The 20,945-nt window shown below is 56.0% G+C and overlaps 1 protein-coding gene and 1 long non-coding RNA gene across 9 annotated transcripts in view; one reads left to right on the forward strand and one right to left on the reverse strand.

Moving 5' to 3' along the window:
- The window catches only part of LOC127915894 (uncharacterized), a 57,155-nt gene extending 55,597 nt beyond the window's left edge, over positions 1–1,558 (forward strand). For 4 of the 5 annotated variants that reach the window (XR_008092809.1, XR_008092811.1, XR_008092808.1 and 1 more), the window contains exon 3: positions 1,359–1,558. This is a non-coding gene — a long non-coding RNA (uncharacterized LOC127915894). The remainder of the gene's footprint in view (positions 1–1,358) is intronic. The other variant, XR_008092807.1, reaches the window with a different exon arrangement.
- The window catches only part of LOC118369059 (neuronal PAS domain-containing protein 3-like), a 536,261-nt gene that overhangs the window by 221,369 nt on the left and 293,947 nt on the right, over positions 1–20,945 (reverse strand). The gene's annotated exons all lie outside the window — the stretch shown is intronic.

Genomic DNA, 20,945 nt, shown 5'->3' on the forward strand with positions numbered 1-20,945 from the left:
GAGACAGAGGAGACAGGTGGTGACATAGGGAGACAGAGGAGACAGAGTAGCGACATGGGGAGACAGAGAGAGACAGGTGGCGACATAGGGGAGAAGAGAGACAGTGTGACAGGGGAGACAGGTGGTGACATGGGGAGACAGAGGAGACAGGTGGTGACATAGGGGAGACAGAGGGAGACAGGTGGTGACATGGGGAGACAGAGGGAGACAGGTGGTGACATGGGGAGACAGAGGAGACAGGTGGTGACATAGGGAGACAGAGGGAGACAGGTGGTGACATGGGGAGACAGAGGGAGACAGGTGGCGACATGGGGGGATAGGCTGATGGAGGCACAGACATGGGGGAGACAGAGGGAGACAGGTGGTGAAATAGGGGAGACAGAGGAGACAGGTGGTGACATTGGGGAGACAGGAGTGGAGACAGGTGGTGACATGGGGGAGAAGGAGGGAGACAGGTGGTGATATGGGGAGGAGACAGAGGAGGCAGTAGTGACATGGGGAGACAGAGGAGACAGGTGGTGAAATAGGGGAGACAGAGGGAGACACCTAGGTGACATGGGGGAGAAGGAGGGAGACAGGTGGGGGCATGGGGAGAAGGAGGAGACAGGTATGCCTGGGGAGACAGAGGGAAACAGGTGGTGACATGGGGAGACAACAGACATCAAGGCGACATGGGGGAGAAGGAGGAGAAAGGTGGTGACATCATGGGAGACAGGAGGTGACATGGGGAGCCAGAGGGAGACAGGTGGTGACATGGGGAGAAGGAGGAGACAGGTGGTGACATGGGGAGAAGGAGGAGACAGGTGGTGACATGGGGAGACAGAGGGAGACAGGTGGTGACATGGGGAGACAGAGGAGACAGGTGGGTGAAATGTGGAGAAGAGGAGACAGGTGGTGACATGGGGAGACAGAGGGAGCCAGGTGGCGACATGGAGGGAAGGAGGGAGGTGGTGACATGGGGAGACAGGGGCAGACATGGGGAGAAGGAGGGAGACAGGTGGTGGAAATGCATATCTCCGGGAGACAGGTTGGGTCGGGAGACAGAGATATCAAGATGGATCAAGCGACCACGGGGGAGGAGGAGACAGTTAAGCGACATGAGGAGACATAAGATCACGGCATATCAGTGATCATGGGACATAGGGGAGACAGAGGAGACAGGTGGTGACATGGGGGAGACAGAGGGAGACAGGTGGTGACATGGGGGAGAAGGAGGGAGACAGGTGGTGACATGGGAGAGAGACAGGTGGTGACATGGGGGAGACAGAGGAGACAGGTGGTGACATGGGGGAGACAGGTGGCGACATGGGGGAGACAGAGGGAGACAGGTGGTGACATGGGGAGACAGAGGGAGACAGGTGGCGACATGGGGGAGAAAGAGGGAGACAGGTGGTGACATGGGGGAGACAGAGGGAGACAGGTGGCGACATGGGGGAGACAGAGGGAGACAGGTGGCGACATGGGGGAGAAAGAGGGAGACAGGTGGTGACATGGGGGAGACAGGTGGTGACATGGGGGAGACAGAGGGAGACAGGTGGTGACATGGGGGAGACAGAGGGAGACAGGTGGCGACATGGGGAGACAGAGGGAGACAGGTGGTGACATGAGGGAGACAGGTGGTGACATGGGGGAGACAGAGGGAGACAGGTGGTGAAATGGGGAGAAGGATAGGAGACAGGTAAGTGACATGGGGAGTCAGAGGAGATTAGTGGCACATGGGGGAGACAGGTATGGTGACATGGGGCACGACGGACATCATGCAGACATCAGCGGACAGACGGACATTTGGCAAGTACGCATTGACGTGTATAAAATGAGTGACATCAGACTTACCATTACGGGGGTATTATCATGAGGACATCATATGGAGACACGGGGAGACAGGTAAGACATGTATGACAGATGACACAGGCAGAAACAGTATTATCAGATGGACAAGACACGGAAGGTATTTATTTACATCGGTGGTGGTGACATGGGGACAGAGGGAAACAGGTGGCGACATGGAGAAGAAGGAGGGAGAAAGGTAGCCATGGGGAGACAGAGGGAGACAGGTGGTGACATGGGGAGACAGAGGGAGACAGGTGGCGAAACATGGAAGAGAAGGAGGGAGAAAGGTGGTGACACAGGAGACAGAGGGAGACAGGTGGTGACATGGGGGAGACAGAGGGAGACAGGGTGTAAGACATGGGGGAGACAGTGGGAGAGACAGGTGCAGACATGGGGAGACAGAGGAGACAGGTGGTGAAATAGGGAGACAGATGGCATTATTTATGTTGGTGACATCAGAGACAGAGGAGACAGGTGACATGGGAGATAGATGGAGACAGGTATGACATGGGGGAGACAGAGGAGACAGGTGGTGAAACAGGGGAGACAGAGGGAGACAGGTGGTGACATGGGGGAGACAGGTGGTGACATGGGGAGACAGAGGAGACAGGTGGCGACATGGGGGAGACATGAGGAGCACAGGTGGTGACATGGGGGAGACAGAGGGAGACAGGTGGTGAAATAGGGGAGACAGAGGGAGACAGGTGGTGACATGGGGGAGAAGGAGGGAGACAGGTGGTGACATGGGGGAGACAGAGGGAGACAGGTGGTGACATAGGGGAGACAGAGGGAGACAGGTGGTGACATGGGGAGACAGAGGGAGACAGGTGGTGACATGGGGGAGAAAGAGGGAGACAGGTGGTGACATGGGGAGACAGAGGAGACAGGTGGTGACATAGGGGAGACAGAGGGAGACAGGTGGTGACATAGGGGAGACAGAGGGAGACAGGTGGTGACATGGGGGAGACAGAGGGAGACAGGTGGTGACATAGGGGAGACAGAGGGAGACAGGTGGTGACATAGGGGAGACAGAGGGAGACAGGTGGTGACATGGGGGAGACAGAGGGAGACAGGTGGTGACATGGGGAGACAGAGGGAGACAGGTGGTGACATAGGGGAGACAGAGGAGACAGGTGGTGACATGGGGAGACAGAGGAGACAGGTGGCGACATAGAGGAGACAGAGGGAGACAGGTGGCGACATAGGGAGACAGAGGAGACAGGTGGTGACATAGGGACACATCGCGCACACAGAGTGGTAATCGGCACAGGGGAGACAGAGTGGCGACATGGGCGCTATCACAGGTGGTGACATAGGGGAGACAGGTGGTGACATGTTATTTACAGCGGGAGACAGGTGGTCACGACATAGCGCGCTATTACATATTGCTATCAGCGCGTTATCAGATAAACAGCGACATGGAGATTACAGAAGGAAGAAAGACACAGAGGGACAAGAGGGAGACAGAGAGGTGACATGGGGAGACAGAGGGAAACAGGTATGATATGGGAGAAGAAGGAGGGAAAAAGGTGGTGACACAGAGACAGAGGGAGACGGGTGGTGACATGGGGGAGTCGGAAGGAGACAGGTGGTGACATGGGGAGACAAGACATGGGGAGACATGAGGGAGACAGGTGGTGACATGGGGAGACAGGTGGTGACATTGGGGAGACAGATGGAGGATTGGTGGCGACATGGGGTAGATCAGAGGAGACAGGGGAGACAGGTGGTACAGAAAGAGGAGACAGGTGGTGAAATGGGGAGACAGAGGAGACAGGTGGTGACATGGGGGAGACAGAGGAGACAGGTAGCTGACATGGGGAGACAGAGGAGACAGGTGGTGACATGGGGAGACAGAGGAGACAGGCGGTGACATTGGCAGGTAGTGACAGAACAAAGACGGATTATCAGAGGGGACACGGAGAGAAAGGACAGGTAGCGACACGGGATTATCAAGAGGAATCCAGGCGACACACGAGGGGGACAGGTGGTGACATGGGGAGAAAGGGAGACAGAGTAGGTGACATTAGCAGACAGATAGAACAGAGTAGCTACAGAGGAGAACAGGTAATGACATGTAGGCAGACACAGGCAAACACGGCAGACAGAGGGAGACAGGTGGGTGACATGGGGAGACAGGTGGTGACATGGGGGAGACAGAGGGAGACAGGTGGCGACATGGGGGAGAAGGAGGAGAAAGGTGGTGACATGGGGGAGACAGAGGGAGACAGGTGGTGAAATAGGGCAGACAGAGGGAGACAGGTGGCATATTGGGGAGACAGATGGAGACAGGTGGCGACATGGGAGGACACAGAGGGAGGCAGGTGGTGACATATCGGGAGACAGAGGAGACAGGTGGTGACATGGGGAGAAGGAAGAGACAGGTGGTGCATGGGGAGACAGGTGGTGACATATGAGACAGAGGGAGACAGGTGGTGACTTATGGGGAGACAGAGGAGACAGGTGACATGGGGGAGAAGAGGAGACAGGTGGTGACATGGGGAGAACAGAGGGAAACAGGTGGCGACATGGAGAAGACAGAGTAGTGAGGAGAAAGGTGGTGACATAGGGGAGACAGATGGAGACAGGTGGTGACAGGGAGACAGAGAGGAGACAGGTGGCGACATGGAAGAGGGGAGACAGGTGGGACATGGGGAGGAGAGAAAGGTGGTGACATGGGGGAGACAGAGAGAGAAAGGTGGTGACATGGGGAGACAGAGGGAGACAAGTGGTGACATGGGGAGACAGAGGGAGACAGGTGGTGACATGGGTGAGACAGGTGGTGACACGGGGGAGACAGAGGAACAGAGTGGTAACATAGAAGGAACCACGGGGAGACAGATAGAGACAGAGTAAAGCGACACATAGGAAGAGAAAAAGGAAGAACAGAGTAGTGACATAGGGAACAAGTGGTAACATAGAACAGGTAGTGACACGAGACAGAGAACAGTAGTGACATAGAGGAGACAGAAAACAGAAGACAGAGAGGAGACAGGAAGGGAAAAGAGTGGTAAACATAACAAGCGAGTAACATAGAGAACAGATATCAAGATAGACAAAGGGAGACTATCACATAGAGAGGAGACAGGTGGTGACATGGGGAGACAGAGGGAGACAGGTGGTGACATAGGGAGACAGAGGAGACAGGTGGTGACATAGGGGAGACAGAGGGAGACAGGTGGTGACATAGGGAGACAGAGGAGACAGGTGGTGACATAGGGGAGACAGAGGGAGACAGGTGGTGACATGGGGAGACAGAGGGAGACAGGTGGTGACATGGAGCAGAGGACAGGTGGTGACATGGGGAGAAGAGGAGACAGAGTGGTGACATGGGGAGACAGAGGAGACAGGTGGTGACATAGGGAGACAGAGGGAGACAGGTGGTGACATAGAGGAGACAGAGGAGACAGGTGGCGACATGGGGAGACAGGAGGAGACAGGTAGCGACATGGGGAGACAGAGGAGACAGGTGGTGACATGGGGAGACAGAGGAGACAGGTGGTGACATGGGGAGACAGAGGGAGACAGGTGGTGACATAGGGGAGACAGAGGGAGACAGGTGGTGACATGGGAACAATGAAGAGAACAAGTGATGGTATTATCAGAGAGAACAGGTGGTAACATAGAACAGACGACATTGAGCAAGTAAGCGACATATACAGAGATAGAAAGTGGCACAATGGGGGAGACAGTTAGTGACATGGGGAGAAGGAGGGAGACAGGTGTGACATGGGGGGAGACAGAGGAGACAGGTGGCACTTATGGGGAGACAGAGTGACTGGGGGAGAAGGGGAAAAGGAGGTGACATGGGGGTGACATGGGGAGACAGGTGGTGAAATAGGGAGACAGATGGAGACAGGTAGTGACATGGGGACAAGAGGAGACAGGCATGACATTAAACAGAGGAGACAGGTGGTGACATGGGGAGACAGGTGGCATGGTGAGACAGAGGAGACAGGTGGGTGAAAACAACAGGTAGGACATAGTGATATAGAGACAGGTGGTGACATGGGGGAGACAGAGGGAGACAATTAGTGACATGGTGAGACAGAGGAGACAGGTGCGACATGGGGAGAAGGGGGGACAGGTGGCGACATGGGGGAGACAGAGGAGACAGGTGGTGACATGGGGAGAAGAGGAGACAGGTGGCGACATGGGGGAGAAAGAGGGAGACAGGTGGTGACATGGGGGAGACAGGTGGTGACATGGGGAGACAGAGGGACTGGTGGTGACATGGGGCAGACAGAGGGACAGGTAAGCTATTACTGGCGTTGTTATCAAGACGACATTGCAGGAGACATGGGGAGAAGGAGGAGACAGGTGGCACATGGGATGAAGGAGGAGACAGGCGGGCTATACATGGGGAGACAGAGGGAGACTGGTGGCACATGGGGAGACAGAGGTATACAGGTGGTGACATTGGGGGAGAAAGGAGACAGGTATTTACATGGGGGAGACAGAGGGAGACAAGAGGACATGGGGAGACAGATATAATGACAGGTATAGACATGTGGAGACAGAGGGAGACAAGATAACACAGGGGAGACAGAGGAGACAGGTAAGACACATGGGGGAGACAGAGGAGACAGTGCGACATGGGGAGACAGAGGAGACAGGTGGTGACGGGGGAGACAGAGGAGACAGGTGGTGACATGGGGAGGGGGAGACAGGTAGACATGGGGGAGAAGGAGGGAGAAAGGTGGTGACATGGGGATGACAGAGGAGACAGGGCAGAAATAGGGGAGACAGAGGGAGACAGGTGGTGACATGGGGAGAAGGAGGGAGACAGGTGGAGACATGGGGAGACAGAGGAGACAGGTGAAATAGGGACAGACAGAGGAGACAGGTGGTGACATTGGAGAGACAGAGGAGACAGGTATGACATGGGGGAGACAGGACAGGGAGACAGCAGACAGGTTACATGGGGGAGACAGAGGGAGACAGAGGGAGGCATGAGTGACATGGGGAGACAGAGGAGACAGGTGGGGACATTTAGGGAGACAGGTGGTGACGGATGACAGAGGAGACAGGTGAGCCACATGGGGAGAGAATAGAGAGAGGGAGACAGGGGTGACAAAAGAGGAGACAGAGGACACAGGTGGTGAACAGAGACAGACGGAGACAGGTAATGACATGGGGGAGACAGATGGAGACAGGTGGGTGACATGGGGAGACAGATGGAGACAGGTGGTGACATGGGGGAGACAGAGGAAACAGGTGATGACATGGGGAGACAGAGGGAGACAGGTGGTGACATGGGGGAGAAAGAGGGAGACAGGGGTGACATGGGGAGACAGAGGGAGACAGGTGGGGACATGGGGGGAGAATGAGGAGACAGGTGGTGACATGGGGAGACAGAGGAGACATGACATGGGGAGAAGAGGTAGACTGGTGGTGACATGGGAAAGACAGAGGGAAACAGGTGGTGACATGGGGAGACAGAGGGAGACAGGTGGTAAACATGGGGGAGAAGGAGGAGACAGGTGGTGACAGGGGGAGATAGAGGGAGACAGGTGGTGACATGGGGAGACAGAGGAGACAGGTGGTGACATGGGGAGACAGAGGAGACAGGTGGACACAGGGAGACTGGGAGACAGGTGGTGAAGAGGAGACAGGGGAGACAGGGGCGACATGGGGAGACAGGTGGTGACATGGGGAGACAGATGGAGGTGGTGACATGGGGGAGACAGAGGAGACAGGTGGTGACATGGAGGAGAAGGAGGAGAAAGGTGGTGACATGGGGGAGACAGAGGAGACAGGTATGAAACAGGGAGACAGAGGAGACAGGTAGCGACAACGGGGAGAATGAGGAGACAGGTAGTGACATGAGGAGACAGAGGGAAACAGGTGATGACATGGGGAGACAGAGGAGACAGGTATTTACATGGAGAAGAACAGAGGAGAAAGGTGGTGACATTGAGGGAGAAGAAGGGAGAAAGGTAGACATGGGGGAGACAGGTGGTGACATGGGGAGAAGGAGGAGACAGGTGGTGACATGGGGAGACAGAGGGAGACAGGTACTGGTAACATGGGGAGACAGATAGAGAACAGGTGCGACATAGAAGGACATGGGGAGACAGGTGGTGACATGGGAACAGGGGAGACAGAGGAGACAGGTGGCAGACAAATATATAACAGAGGAGACAGGTGGTGACATTGAGGAACAGAGACAGGTGGTGACATAGAAGGAAGAGGAGACAGAGTGGTGACACAGAGGAGACAGGTGAGTGACATAGGGGAACAGAGAGGAGACAGGTGGTGACACGGGGAGAAGGAGAACAGGTGGCGACATCAACAGAGGAGACAGGTCGCGGCATCAGCGACATGGTGACATGGGGACACTGTGACAGAGGAGACACGGGGACATAGGGGGGAGAAAGAGGGAGACAGGTGGGACAGAAAGGTGGTGACATGGATGACTCAGGCAGCATGCATAAACAGAGGAGCAAGTGGTGACATGGGGAGACAGAGGAGACAGGGGTGACATGGAGGAGAAGGAGGAGAAAGGTAGACATGGGGGAGACAGAGAGACAGGTGAAGTGAAATAGGGAGACGGAACAGGGAGACAGGGGAGGAAACAGGTGGAGACATAGGAGACAGGTGGTGACACAGGGAGACAGAGAGACAGGTGGTGACATGAGGAGACAGAGAGACAGGTGGCGACATAGTGTAGAACAGGAGGAGACAGAGTGATGCATGACATAGGGAAATCAAGAACAGAGTGGTGACAGAGGGGAACAGAGAGACAGAGTAAGCGACATATAGAGAACAGAGGAGACAGAGTGGTAAATGAAAAGGGAACAGATAGAACAGAGTGGCGACATCAGGCGACACGGTATTATACTTATTTACATTTGCGCGGCACACTGCATACGATGGGCAAGTACATCACGTAGTATTGAAGGAGGAGATCATAAGTAAGACATGGGGAGAAAGAGGGAGACAGGTGGTGACATGGGGGACAGGTAAGTGCAGGAAATAGGGAGACAGAGGAGACAGGTGGTGACATTGGGGGAGACAGAGGGAGACAGTGGTGACATGACAGAGGAGACAGGTGGTGACATGGGGAGACAGAGGAGACAGGTGGTGACATGGGGAAACAGAGGGAGACAGGTGGTGACATTAGAGACAGAGGATCATAAGTGTGCATACGGGGAGACAGGCGGCATCACGGGGTATTATCAAGATGGATCATGCGGCGAAAACGGTATACAGGCGACACGGGGGACATCAGGAGACAGGCGGCAACACGGGGGGGACACGAGATTACGTATTATTAGTCAATCATCACGCATAAAATGATGCATGATGTATTATCATACCACGTATTATCATGCAACATTTGGGGAGACAAGTGGTGACATGGGGGAGACAGGAGGGAGACAGGAGGTGGTAACATGGGGAGATAGGTGGTGACATGTGGGGAGACAGAGGGAACAGGTGACTTGGGGGAGACAGAGGAGACAGGTGGCACATCGGGGAGACAGAGAGAGACAGGTATTTACATTAGGGAGAAGGAGGGAGACAGGTGGTGACACTGGGAAGAAACGAGGACGACAGGCAAGATGTAGTATTAACATATATTATCATGGCAAGACACTGTATAAACGATGATATCATGGCAAGCATCACGCAGAATGATGACATGGGGAGAATGATCGCCAAGACATATGACACGGTATTTATTATGGTGGCGATATCACGGGGAGACAGGAGGCGACACGTGAAGACAGGAAACACGGGGAGACAGAGGAGACAGGTGGTGACATCAGAGACAGACGGAGCATTAGGTGGCACATGGAGGAGAAGGAGGAGAAAGGTAGACATGGGGAGACAGAGGGAGACAGGTGGTGAAATAGTATCTTGAGGAGACAGGTGGTGAAATAGGGGAGACATAGGGAGACAGGTGGTGAATAGGGAGACAGAGGGAGACAGGTGGCTTACATGAGGGAGACAGGAGACGGTGGTGACATGGGGAGACAGAGGAGACAGGTGGTAACATGGGGGGGAGACAAGGAGGGGAGACAGGTGGTACACATGGGGGAGAAGGAGGGAGACAGGTGGCCACATGGGGAGACAGGTGGCAACATGGGGGAGAAAGATGGTGACATGGGGACAGAGGAGACAGGAGGTGGCAAACATGGGGGAGACAGGTGGTGACATGTGGGGGAGACAGGAAACAGGTGGTGACTTGGGGGAGACAGAGGAGACAGGTGCAGACACGGGGGGAGACAGAGAGAGACAGGTGGCGACATGGGAGAAGGTGGTGACATGGGGAGACAGAGGGAGACAAGTGGTGACATGGGGGAGACAGAGGAGACAGGTGGTGACATGGGGGAGAAGAGGGAGACAGGTGGTGACATGGGGAAAGAGGAGAGACAGGTAGTGACATGGGGAGACAGGGAGACAGGTGGTGACATGGGGAGAACAGAGGAGACAGGTGGTGACATGGGAACAGATGGTGACAGGCAGACACAGGGAGACAGGTGGTGAAAAACAGAACAGGTGGTGACATGGGGGAACAGAGGGACATTGAGTAGCGGCGACATGGGGAGAAAGGAGAAAGGAGACAGGTAGTAAGACAGAGGGGGAGTGGTGGTGAATAAAGAACAGAGGAAACAGGTGGTGAAATGGGGAGACAGAGGGAGACAGGTCAGACACGGGGGAGACAGAGAGACAGGTGACAGGGGAGACAAAGGAGACAGGTGATGACATTGGGAAGGGTGACATGGGAGACAGAGGGAGACAGGTAGTGACATAGGAGAGAAGGAGGAGAAGAGTGAGTGACATGGGGGAGACAGAGACAGGTGGTGAAATAGGGGAGACAGATGGTGACATGGGGAAATGGGGAAGACATAGGGAGACAGGTGGTGACACAGGGGACAACAGAGGAGACAGAGTGGCGACATACAGAGGAGACAAGTAAGTAACCTGGGGAGAAAAAGAGGAAGAACATGTGACATAGAAGTCAGAGAACATTGGTAAACATGGGAGACAGATAGACAGGTGGCAGACATGGGGAACAAAGAGAGACAGGGAGTTGCGGAGAATGAGAAACAGGTAGTAACATAGGACAGGAAGAACAGGTGGTGACATGGAGACAGAGGAGACAGGTGGAGACAGGGGAGACAGCGACATGGGAAACAGGTGGTGACATGGGGAGACAGAGGGAGACAGGTGGTGAAATGGGGGAGACAGAGGAGATTACAGGTGGTTACATGGGGAGAAGGAGGGAGACAGGTGGTGAACATGGGGGAGACAGAGGAGACAGGTGGCGAAAACATGGGGAGACAGAGGAGACAGGTGGTGACATGGGGAGACAGAGGGAGACAGAGTGGCAGACATGGGGAGACAGAGGGAGACAGGTGGTGACATAGGGGAGACAGGTGGAGACAGGTGACAGATGGAGACAACAGGAGACAGAGGAGACAGGTGGTAACATGGGAGACAGAGGGAGACAGGTGGTGACATGGGGGACAGAGGAGACAGGTGGTGACATGGGGAGACAGAGGAGACATGCAAGAGACATGGGGGAGACAGGTGGAGACATGGGGAGAAGGAGGAGACAGGTGGTGACATGGGGGAGAAGAGGGAGACAGGTGGTGAAACATGGGGAGACAGAGGAGACAGGTGGAAGTGAAACAGGGAGACAGAGGGAGACAGGTGGTGACATGGGGGAGACAGAGGAGACAGGTGGTGACACAGGGAGACAGGGGAGACAGGTATGACATGGGGGAGAAGGAGGGAGACAGGTGGCGACATGGGGAGACAGAGGAGACAGGTGGTGAAATGGGGGAGACAGGTGGTGACATGGGAGAGACAGAGGAGACAGGTGGTGACATGGGGAGACAGAGGAGACAGGCAGAACATGGGAGAGAGACAGAGGACAGGCAGTATGACATGGGGGAGACAGAGGGAGACAGGTGGTGTGACATGGGGAGACAGAGGAGACAGGTGGTGACATGGGGAGACAGGTGGTGACATGGGGAGACAGAGGAGACAGGTGGTGAAATGGGGAGACAGAGGGAGACAGGTGGTGACATGGGGAGACAGAGGGAGACAGGAGACAGGTGGACATGGGGAGACAGAGGAGACAGGTGGTGACATGGGGAGGAGACAGGGGGAGACAGGTGGTGACATGGGGAGAAGGAGGAGACAGGTGGTGACATGGGGAGACAGAGGGAGACAGGTGGTGACATTGGGGGAGAAAGAGGGAGACAGGTGGTGACATGGGGAGACAGGTGGTGACATGGGGGAGACAGAGGAGACTGGTGACAAAGGAGGAACACAGAGGAAGGAGACAGGTGGTGACATATCGAGAAGAGGAGACAGGGGTGACATCATGGGGGAGACATAGACATTAGTGGCATGGGGAGACAGGTGCGACATGGGGAGACAGAGGAGACAGGTGGTGACAAAGGAGAAAGGTAGTGACATGGGGAGACAGAGGGAGACAGGTGGTGAAATAGGGAGACAGAGGAGACAGGTGGTGACATGGGGAGACAGAGGAGACAGGTATGACATGGGGAGAAGGAGGAGACAGGTGGTGACATGGGGGAGACAGAGGAGACAGGTGACATGGGGAGACAGAGGGAGACAGGTGGTAACATGGGGAGACAGAGGAGACAGGTAGTGACATAGAGAAACAGAGAACAGGTGAGTGAAATAAAGAAAGAGACAGGTGGTGACATAGGAGACCAGAGAACAGGGGCAGACATGGGCTAGACAGAGGAAAAGTGGTGACATGGGGGAGACAGGTGGTGACATGGGGAGACAGAGGAGACAGGTGGTGAATGGGGAGACAGAGGAGACAGGTGGTGACATGGGAGGGAGAAGGTGGTGGGAGACAGGTGGTGACATGGGGAGAAGAGGAGACAGGTGGTGACAGGGGAGAACAGAGAGGAGACAGGTGGTGAACAGGGGAGACAGATGGGAGACAGGTGGTGACATGGGGGAGACAGGAGGAGACAGGTGAAGTGACATAGGGGGAGACAGGTAGTGACATGGGGACAAGGAACAGGAGCGACAGGTGGAAACAGAGGAACGGGGGAGACAGAACAGAGGAGACAGAGTGGCAGACATGGGGAGACAGAGAGAGACAGAGTGGTGACCGCAAGAGACAGGAACAGACACGGGGGAGACAGAGGGAGACAGGTTACATGGGGAGACAGGGGAGAAGGTATGACATGGGGGGAGACAGAGGGAGACAGGTGGTGACATGGGGGAGACAGAGACAGGTGGCGAAACAGGGAGACAGAGGGAGGAGACATCAGGAGTGAATGGGAGACAGAGGGTGACATGGGGAGTCAGAGGAGACAGGTGGTGACATGGGGAGACAGACACAGGTGGCGACATGAGACAGGGAGACAGAGGAAACAGGTGGTGACAGAGGAAGGGAGACAGGTGGTGACATGGTGGAGACAGAGGAGACAGAGTGGTGACATGGGGGAGACAGAGGAGACAGGTGGTGACATGGGGAGACAGAGGAGACAGGTGGTGAAACGGGGAGACAGAGGGAGACAGGTGGTGACATGGGGAGACAGAGGGAGACAGGTGGCGACATAGAGAACAGAGGGAGACAGGTGGTGACATGGGGAGAGACAGGGAGACAGGGGTGACACAGGGGAGACAGAGGGAAACAGGTGGCGACATAGAAGGGGAGAAAAGAAGGTGGTGACATGGGGGAGACAGGTGGTGACATGGGGAGACAGAGGAGACAATTGGTGAAATGGGGGAAACAGAGGAGACAGGTGGTGACATGGGGAGACAGGGAGACAGGTGGCACATGGGGAGAAGGAGGAGACAGGTGGTGACATGGGGGAGACAGAGGAGACAGGTGGTGAAATAGGGGAGAAAGAGGGAGACAGGTGGTGACATGGGGAGACAGAGGAGACAGGTGGTGACATGGGGAGAAAGAGGGAGACAGGTGGTGACATGGGAGACAGAGGAGACAGGTGGTGACATGGGGAGACAGGTGGTGACATGGGGGAGACAGAGGGAGACAGGTGGTGACATAGGGAGACAGAGAGACAGGTGGTGACATGGGGAGACAGATGGAGACAGGTAGCGACATGGGGAGACAGAGGAGACAGGTGGTGACATGGGGAGACAGAGGGAGACAGGTGGTGACATGGGGAGACAGGGGAGACAGGTGGTGACTAGGGAGACAGAGGGAGACAGGTGGTGACATGGAGACAGGATGACATGGGGGGAAGGAGGAGACAGGTGACATGGGGGAGACAGAGTGGAGACAGGTGGTGAACATGGGGGAGACAGGTGGAGACATGGGGAGAAGGAGGAGAAGGTGGTGACATGGGGAGACAGAGGGAGACAGGTGGTGAAATAGGGAGACAGATGGAGACAGGTGGCGACATGGGGAGACAGAGGGAGACAGGTGGCGACATGGGGAGACAGAGGGAGACAGGTGGTGACATGGGGGGAGACAGGTGGTGACATGGGGGAACAGAGGGAGACAGGTGGTGAAATAGGGAGACAGAGGAGACAGGTGGTGACATGGGGGAGACAGAGGGAGACAGGTGGTGACATGGGGGAGAAGAGGGAGACAAGTGACATGGGGGTCAGAGGGAGACAGGTGGTGAAACAGGGGAGACAGATGGAGACAGGTGGCGGACATGGGGAGACAATGAGGGGAGACAGGTGGCGACATAGAGAAAGAGGAGACAGGTGGTGACATGGGGAGACAGGTGGTGACATGGGGAGACAGAGGAGACAGGTGGTGAAATAGGGAGACAGAGGGAGACAGGCAGTGAAATAGGGGGGACAGAGGAGACAGGTGGTGACATGGGGGAGACAGAGGAGACAGGTGGTGACATGGGGAGACAGAGGGGACAGGTGGTGACATGGGGGGAAGAGGAGACAGGTGGAGACATGGGGAGACAGGTGGTGACATGGGGGAGACAGAGGAGACAGGTGGTGAAATGGGGAGACAGAGGGAGACAGGTGGTGACATGGGGGAGACAGAGGAGACAGGTGGTGACATGGGGAGAACAGGAGACAGGTGGTGACATGGGGAGACAGAGGAGACAGGTGTGAAATAGGGAGACAGAGGGAGACAGACATGGGGGGAGACAAAGACAGGTGACATGGGTGGAGACAGAATGAGGAGACAAGTGGTGACATGACAGAGGAGACAGGTGACATGGGGAGACAGGTGGTGACAGAGGAGACAGGTGGTGACACAGAGGAGACAGAGGGGAGGAGAGACAAGTGGTGACATGGGGGAATGAGGGAAAGAGTGGTGACATGGGGGAGACAGAGGAGACAGGTGGTGAAATAGGGGAGACAGAGGGAGACAGGTGGTGAAATAGGGAGACAGAGAGGGAGACAGGTGGTGACATGGGGAGACAGAGGAGACAGACATGGGGGAGACAGAGGGGAGACAGGTGGTGACATGGGGGACAGAGGAGACAGACATGGGGGAGACAGGTGGTGACAGGGAGAAAGGGAGACAGTGGTGACATGGGGGTCAGAGGAGACAGTGGTGAACATAGGGAGACAGAGGGGAGACAGGTGGTGACATGGGGGAGAAGGAGGAGACAGGTGGTGACATGACAGAGGAGACAGGTGGTGACATGGGGAGACAGGTGGTGACATGGGGAAACAGGGAGACAGGTGGTGACACGGAGGAGACAGAGGGAGACAAGTGGTGACATGGAGGGAGACAGGTGGTGACATGGGGAGACAGAGGGAGAAGGTGGTGACACGGGGAGAGAAGAGGAGACAAGTGGTGACATAGGGGAGACAGGGAGACAGGTAGTGACATGGGGAGACAGAGGAGACAGGTGGTGACATGGGGGAGACAGAGGGAGACAGGTGGTGACATGGGGAGACAGGTGGTGACATGGGGGAGACAGAGGAGACAGGTGGTGAAATGAGGGAGACAGAGGGAGACAGGTGGTGACATTGGGGAGACAGATGGAGACAGGTGGAGACAGAAGGGAAACAGACACGGGGGGAGACAGGGAGACAGGTGGTGACATGGGGAGACAGGTGGTGACATGGGGAGACAGAGGAGACAGGTGGTGAAACAGGGAGACATGGGAGACAGGTGGTGACATTGGGGAGAAAGATGGAGACAGGTGGTGACATGGGGGAGAAGGAGGGAGACAGGTGGTGACATGGGGGAGACAGAGGGAGACATGTGCAGACATGGGGGAGTGGTGACAAGGGGGAGACAGGTGGTGGGAATGGGGAGACAGGGGAGACAGGTGGTGACATGGGGAGACAGAGGGAGACAGGTGGTGACATGGGGAGACAGGTGGTGACATGGGGGGAGACAGTTAGTGACATGGACAGGTGGTGACATGGGGAGACAGGAGGAGACAGGTGGTGACATGGGGGAGACAGATGGGAGACAGGTGGTGACATGGAGGAGACAGGTGGTGACATGGGGGAGACAGAGGGAGACAGGTGGTGATATGGGAGGAGACAGGGGAGACAGTGGTGACATGGGGAGAAAGAGGGAGACATGGGGAGACAGGATGGAGACAGGTGGTAACATGGGGAGACAGAGTGGTGACAAGGGGGAGAAGGAGGGAGACAGGTGGTGACATGGGGGACAGAGAGAGACAGGTGGTGACATGGGGAGACAGAGGAGAAAAGTGGTGACATGGTGGAGACAGATGGGGAGACAAGTGGTGACATGGGGAGACAGAGGGAGACAGGTGGTGACACAGGGGGAGACAGAGGGAGACAAGTGGTGACAAGGGGAGACAGGTGACATGGGGAGACAGAGGGAGAAAGGTGGTGACATGGGGGAGACAGAGGAGACAAGTGGTGACATGGGGGAGACAGGTGGTGACATGGGGAGACAGAGGGAGACAGGTGGTGAAATAGGGAGACAGAGGAGACAGGTGGTGACATGGGGAGACAGGTGGTGACATGGGGGGAGACAGAGGAGACAGGTGGTGACATGGGGGAGAAAGAGGGAGACAGGTGGTGACATGGGGAGACAGAGGAGAAGGACATGGGGGAGGGAGACAGGTGGTGACATGGGGGACATGGGGAGATAGACATGGGGAGACAGGTGGGAGACAAGTGGCGACATGGGGGAGAAAGGGGAGACAGGTGGTGACATGGGGAGACAGAGGGAGACAGTTGGCGACATGGGTGAGACAGACGGAGACAGGTGGCGACATGGGGAGACAGAGGTGACATGGGGGAGACGGAGTGGTGACATGGGGGAGAAGGAGGAGACAGGTGGTGACATTGGGGAGACAGAGGGAGATATGGGGGGAGACAGGTGGCGACATGGGGAGACAGAGGGTGACGAGTTTGTGACATGGGGGAGAAGGAGGGAGACAGGTGGTGACATTGGGGAGAAAGAGGGAGACAGGTGGCGTCATGGGGGACACAGAGGGAGACAGGTGGTGACATGGGGGAGACAGGTGGTGACATTGGGGAGAATGAGGGAGATAGGTGGTGACATGGGTGAGACAGAGGGAGACCGGTGGTGACATTGGGGAGAAAGAGGGAGACAGGTGGAGACATGGGGGAGAAGGAGGGAAACAGGTGGTGACATGGGGGACACAGAGGGAGACAGGTGGTGACATGGGGGAGACAGGTGGTGACATTGGGGAGAATGAGGGAGATAGGTGGTGACATGGGTGAGACAGAGGGAGACCGGTGGTGACATTGGGGAGAAAGAGGGAGACAGGTGGAGACATGGGGGAGAAGGAGGGAAACAGGTGGTGACATGGGGGAGACAGAGGGAGACAGGTGGTGACATGGGGGAGACAGAGGAAGACAGGTGGCGACACGGGGAGAAGGAGGGAGACAGCTGGCGACATGGGGGAGACAGAGGGAGACAGGTGGTGATATGGGGGAGACAGGTGGCGACAGGTGGTGACATGGGGGAGACAGAGGGAGACATGGGGGAGAAGGAGGGAGACAGGTGGTGACATGGGGGGACAGAGAGAGACAGGTGGTGACATCGGGGAGACAGAGGAGAAAAGTGGTGACATGGTGGAGACAGAGGGAGACAAGTGGTGACATGGAGGAGACAGAGGGAGACAGGTGGTGACACGGGGAGACAGAGGGAGACAAGTGGTGACATGGGGGAGACAGTTGGTGACATGGGGGAGACAGAGGGAGAAAAGTGGTGACACGGGGGAGACAGAGGGAGACAAGTGGTGACATGGGGGAGACAGGTGGTGACATGGGGGAGACAGAGGGAGACAGGTGGTGAAATAGGGGAGACAGAGGGAGACAGGTGGTGACATGGGGGAGACAGAGGGAGACAGGTGGCGACATGGGGGAGAAGGAGGGAGACAGGTGGTGACATGGGGGAGAAGGAGGGAGACAGGTGGCAACATGGGGGAGACAGAGGGAGACAATTGGCGACATGGGGGAGAAAGGGGGAGACAGGTGGTGACATGGGGGAGACAGAGGGAGACAGTTGGCGACATGGGTGAGACAGACGGAGACAGGTGGCGACATGGGGGAGACAGAGGGAGACGGGTGGTGACATGGGGGAGAAGGAGGGAGACAGGTGGTGACATTGGGGAGAAAGAGGGAGACAGGTGGCGACATGGGGGAGACAGAGGGTGACGGTTTGTGACATGGGGGAGAAGGAGGGAGACAGGTGGTGACATTGGGGAGAAAGAGGGAGACAGGTGGCGTCATGGGGGACACAGAGGGAGACAGGTGGTGACATGGGGGAGACAGGTGGTGACATTGGGGAGAATGAGGGAGATAGGTGGTGACATGGGTGAGACAGAGGGAGACCGGTGGTGACATTGGGGAGAAAGAGGGAGACAGGTGGAGACATGGGGGAGAAGGAGGGAAACAGGTGGTGACATGGGGGACAAAGAGGAGACAGGTGGTGACATGGGGAGACAGGTGGTGACATTGGGGAGAATGAGGGAGATAGGTGGTGACATGGGTGAGACAGAGGGAGACCGGTGGTGACATTGGGGAGAAAGAGGGAGACAGGTGGAGACATGGGGGAGAAGGAGGGAAACAGGTGGTGACATGGGGGAGACAGAGGGAGACAGGTGGTGACATGGGGGAGACAGAGGGAGACAGAGGGAGACAGGTGGCGACACGGGGGAGACAGAGGGAGACAGGTGATGACATGGGGGAGACAGGTGGTGAAATAGGGGAGACAGAGGGAGACAGGTGGTGAAATAGGGGAGACAGAGGGAGACAGGTGATGACATGGGGGAGACAGGTGGTGATATGGGGGAGACAGGTGGTGAAATAGGGGATACAGAGGGAGACAGGTGGTGAAATAGGGAGACATGTGGTGAAATAGGGGAGACAGAGGGAGACAGGTGGTGACATGGGGGAGAAGGAGGGAGACAGGTGGTAACATGGGGGAGACAAGTGGTGACATGGGGGAGAAGGAGGGAGACAGGTGGTGACATGGGGGAGACAGAGAGAGACAGGTGGTGACATCGGGGAGACAGAGGGAGAAAAGTGGTGACATGGGGGAGACAGAGGGAGACAGGTGGTGACACGGGGGAGACAGAGGGAGACAAGTGGTGACATGGGGGAGACAGAGGGAGACAGGTGGTGATATGGGGAGACAGGTGGTGACATGGGGGAGAAGGAGGGAGACAGGTGGTGATATGGGGGAGACAGGTGGTGACATGGGGGAGAAGGAGGGAGACAGGTGGTGACATGGGGGAGACAGAGGGAGACTGGTGGTGACATGGGGGAGACAGGTGGTGACATGGGGGAGACAGAGGGAAACAGGTGGTGACATGGGGGAGATAGAGAGACAAGTGGTGACATGGGGGAGACAGAGGGAGACAGGTGGTGACATGGGGGAGACAAGTGGTGACATGGGGGAGACAGGTGGTGACACGGGGGAGACAGAGGGAGACAAGTGGTGACATGGGGGAAAAGGACGGATACAGGTGGCGACATGGGGAAGACAGAAAGAGACAGGTGGGTCGACATGGGGGAGAAGGAGGGAATGTGGTGAATGGGGGAGACGGAGGGTGACAGGTGGTGACATGGGGGAGACAGAAAGAGACAGGTGGCGACATGGGGGAGAAGGAGGGAGACAGGTGGTGACATGGGGGAGAAGGAGGGAGACAGGTGGCGACATGGGGGAGACAGAGCGAGACAGGTGGTGACATGCGGGAGACAGGTGGTGACATGGGGGAGACGGAGGGAGACAAGTGGTGACATGGGGGAGAAGGAGGGAGACAAGTGGTGACATGGGGAAGAAGGAGGGAGACAGGTGGTGACATGGCGGAGATCTTTGTGGGCTATACTCAGCCTTGTCTCAGGATGGTAAGTTGGTGGTTGAAGATATCCCTCTCGTGGTTACTTCCGGCGCCGACAGAGATGGCCGCCTCGCTTTGCGTTCCTAGGAAACTATGCCGTTTTTTGTTTTTTTTACGTGTTATTTCTTACATTGGTACCCCAGGTCATCTTAGGTTTCATTACATAAAGTCGAGAAGAACTACTGAACATAAGAGCAGCGTCAACTCACCATCAGTACGACCAAGAATATGACTTTCGCGAAGCGGATCCTGTGTTCTGCCTTTCACTCAGGACAACGGAATGGATCCCAGCCGGTGACCCCAAAAAACGACTTTGAAAAGGGGAAAACGAAGCAGTCTTCTGGTCAGACTCAGGAGATGGGCACATCGTGCACCACTCCCTAGCATTCTCCTCGCCAATGTCCAGTCTCTTGACAACAAGGTTGATGAAATCCGAGCAAGGGTAGCATTCCAGAGGGACATCAGAGACCGTAACGTTCTTTGCTTCACAGAAACATGGCTCACTGGAGAGACACTATCGGACCCGGTGCAGCCAGCTGGTTTCTCCACGCATCGCGCCGACAGAAACAAACATCTTTCTGGTAAGAAGAGGGGCGGGGGCGTATGCTTTATGGTTAATGTGACGTGGTGTGGCCAAAACAACATACAGGAACTCAAGTCCTTCTGTTCACCTGATTTAGAATTCCTCACAATCAAATGTAGACCTCATTATCTACCAAGGAAATTCTCTTCAATTATAATCACAGCCGAATATATTCCCCCCCAAGCAGACACATCGATGGCTCTGAACGAACTTTATTTGACTCTTTGCAAACTGGAATCCATATATCCGGAGGCTGCATTCATTGTAGCTGGGGA

The sequence above is a fragment of the Oncorhynchus keta genome, chromosome 35 (genome assembly GCF_023373465.1).
Source record: "Oncorhynchus keta strain PuntledgeMale-10-30-2019 chromosome 35, Oket_V2, whole genome shotgun sequence".
NCBI lineage: Eukaryota > Metazoa > Chordata > Actinopteri > Salmoniformes > Salmonidae > Oncorhynchus > Oncorhynchus keta.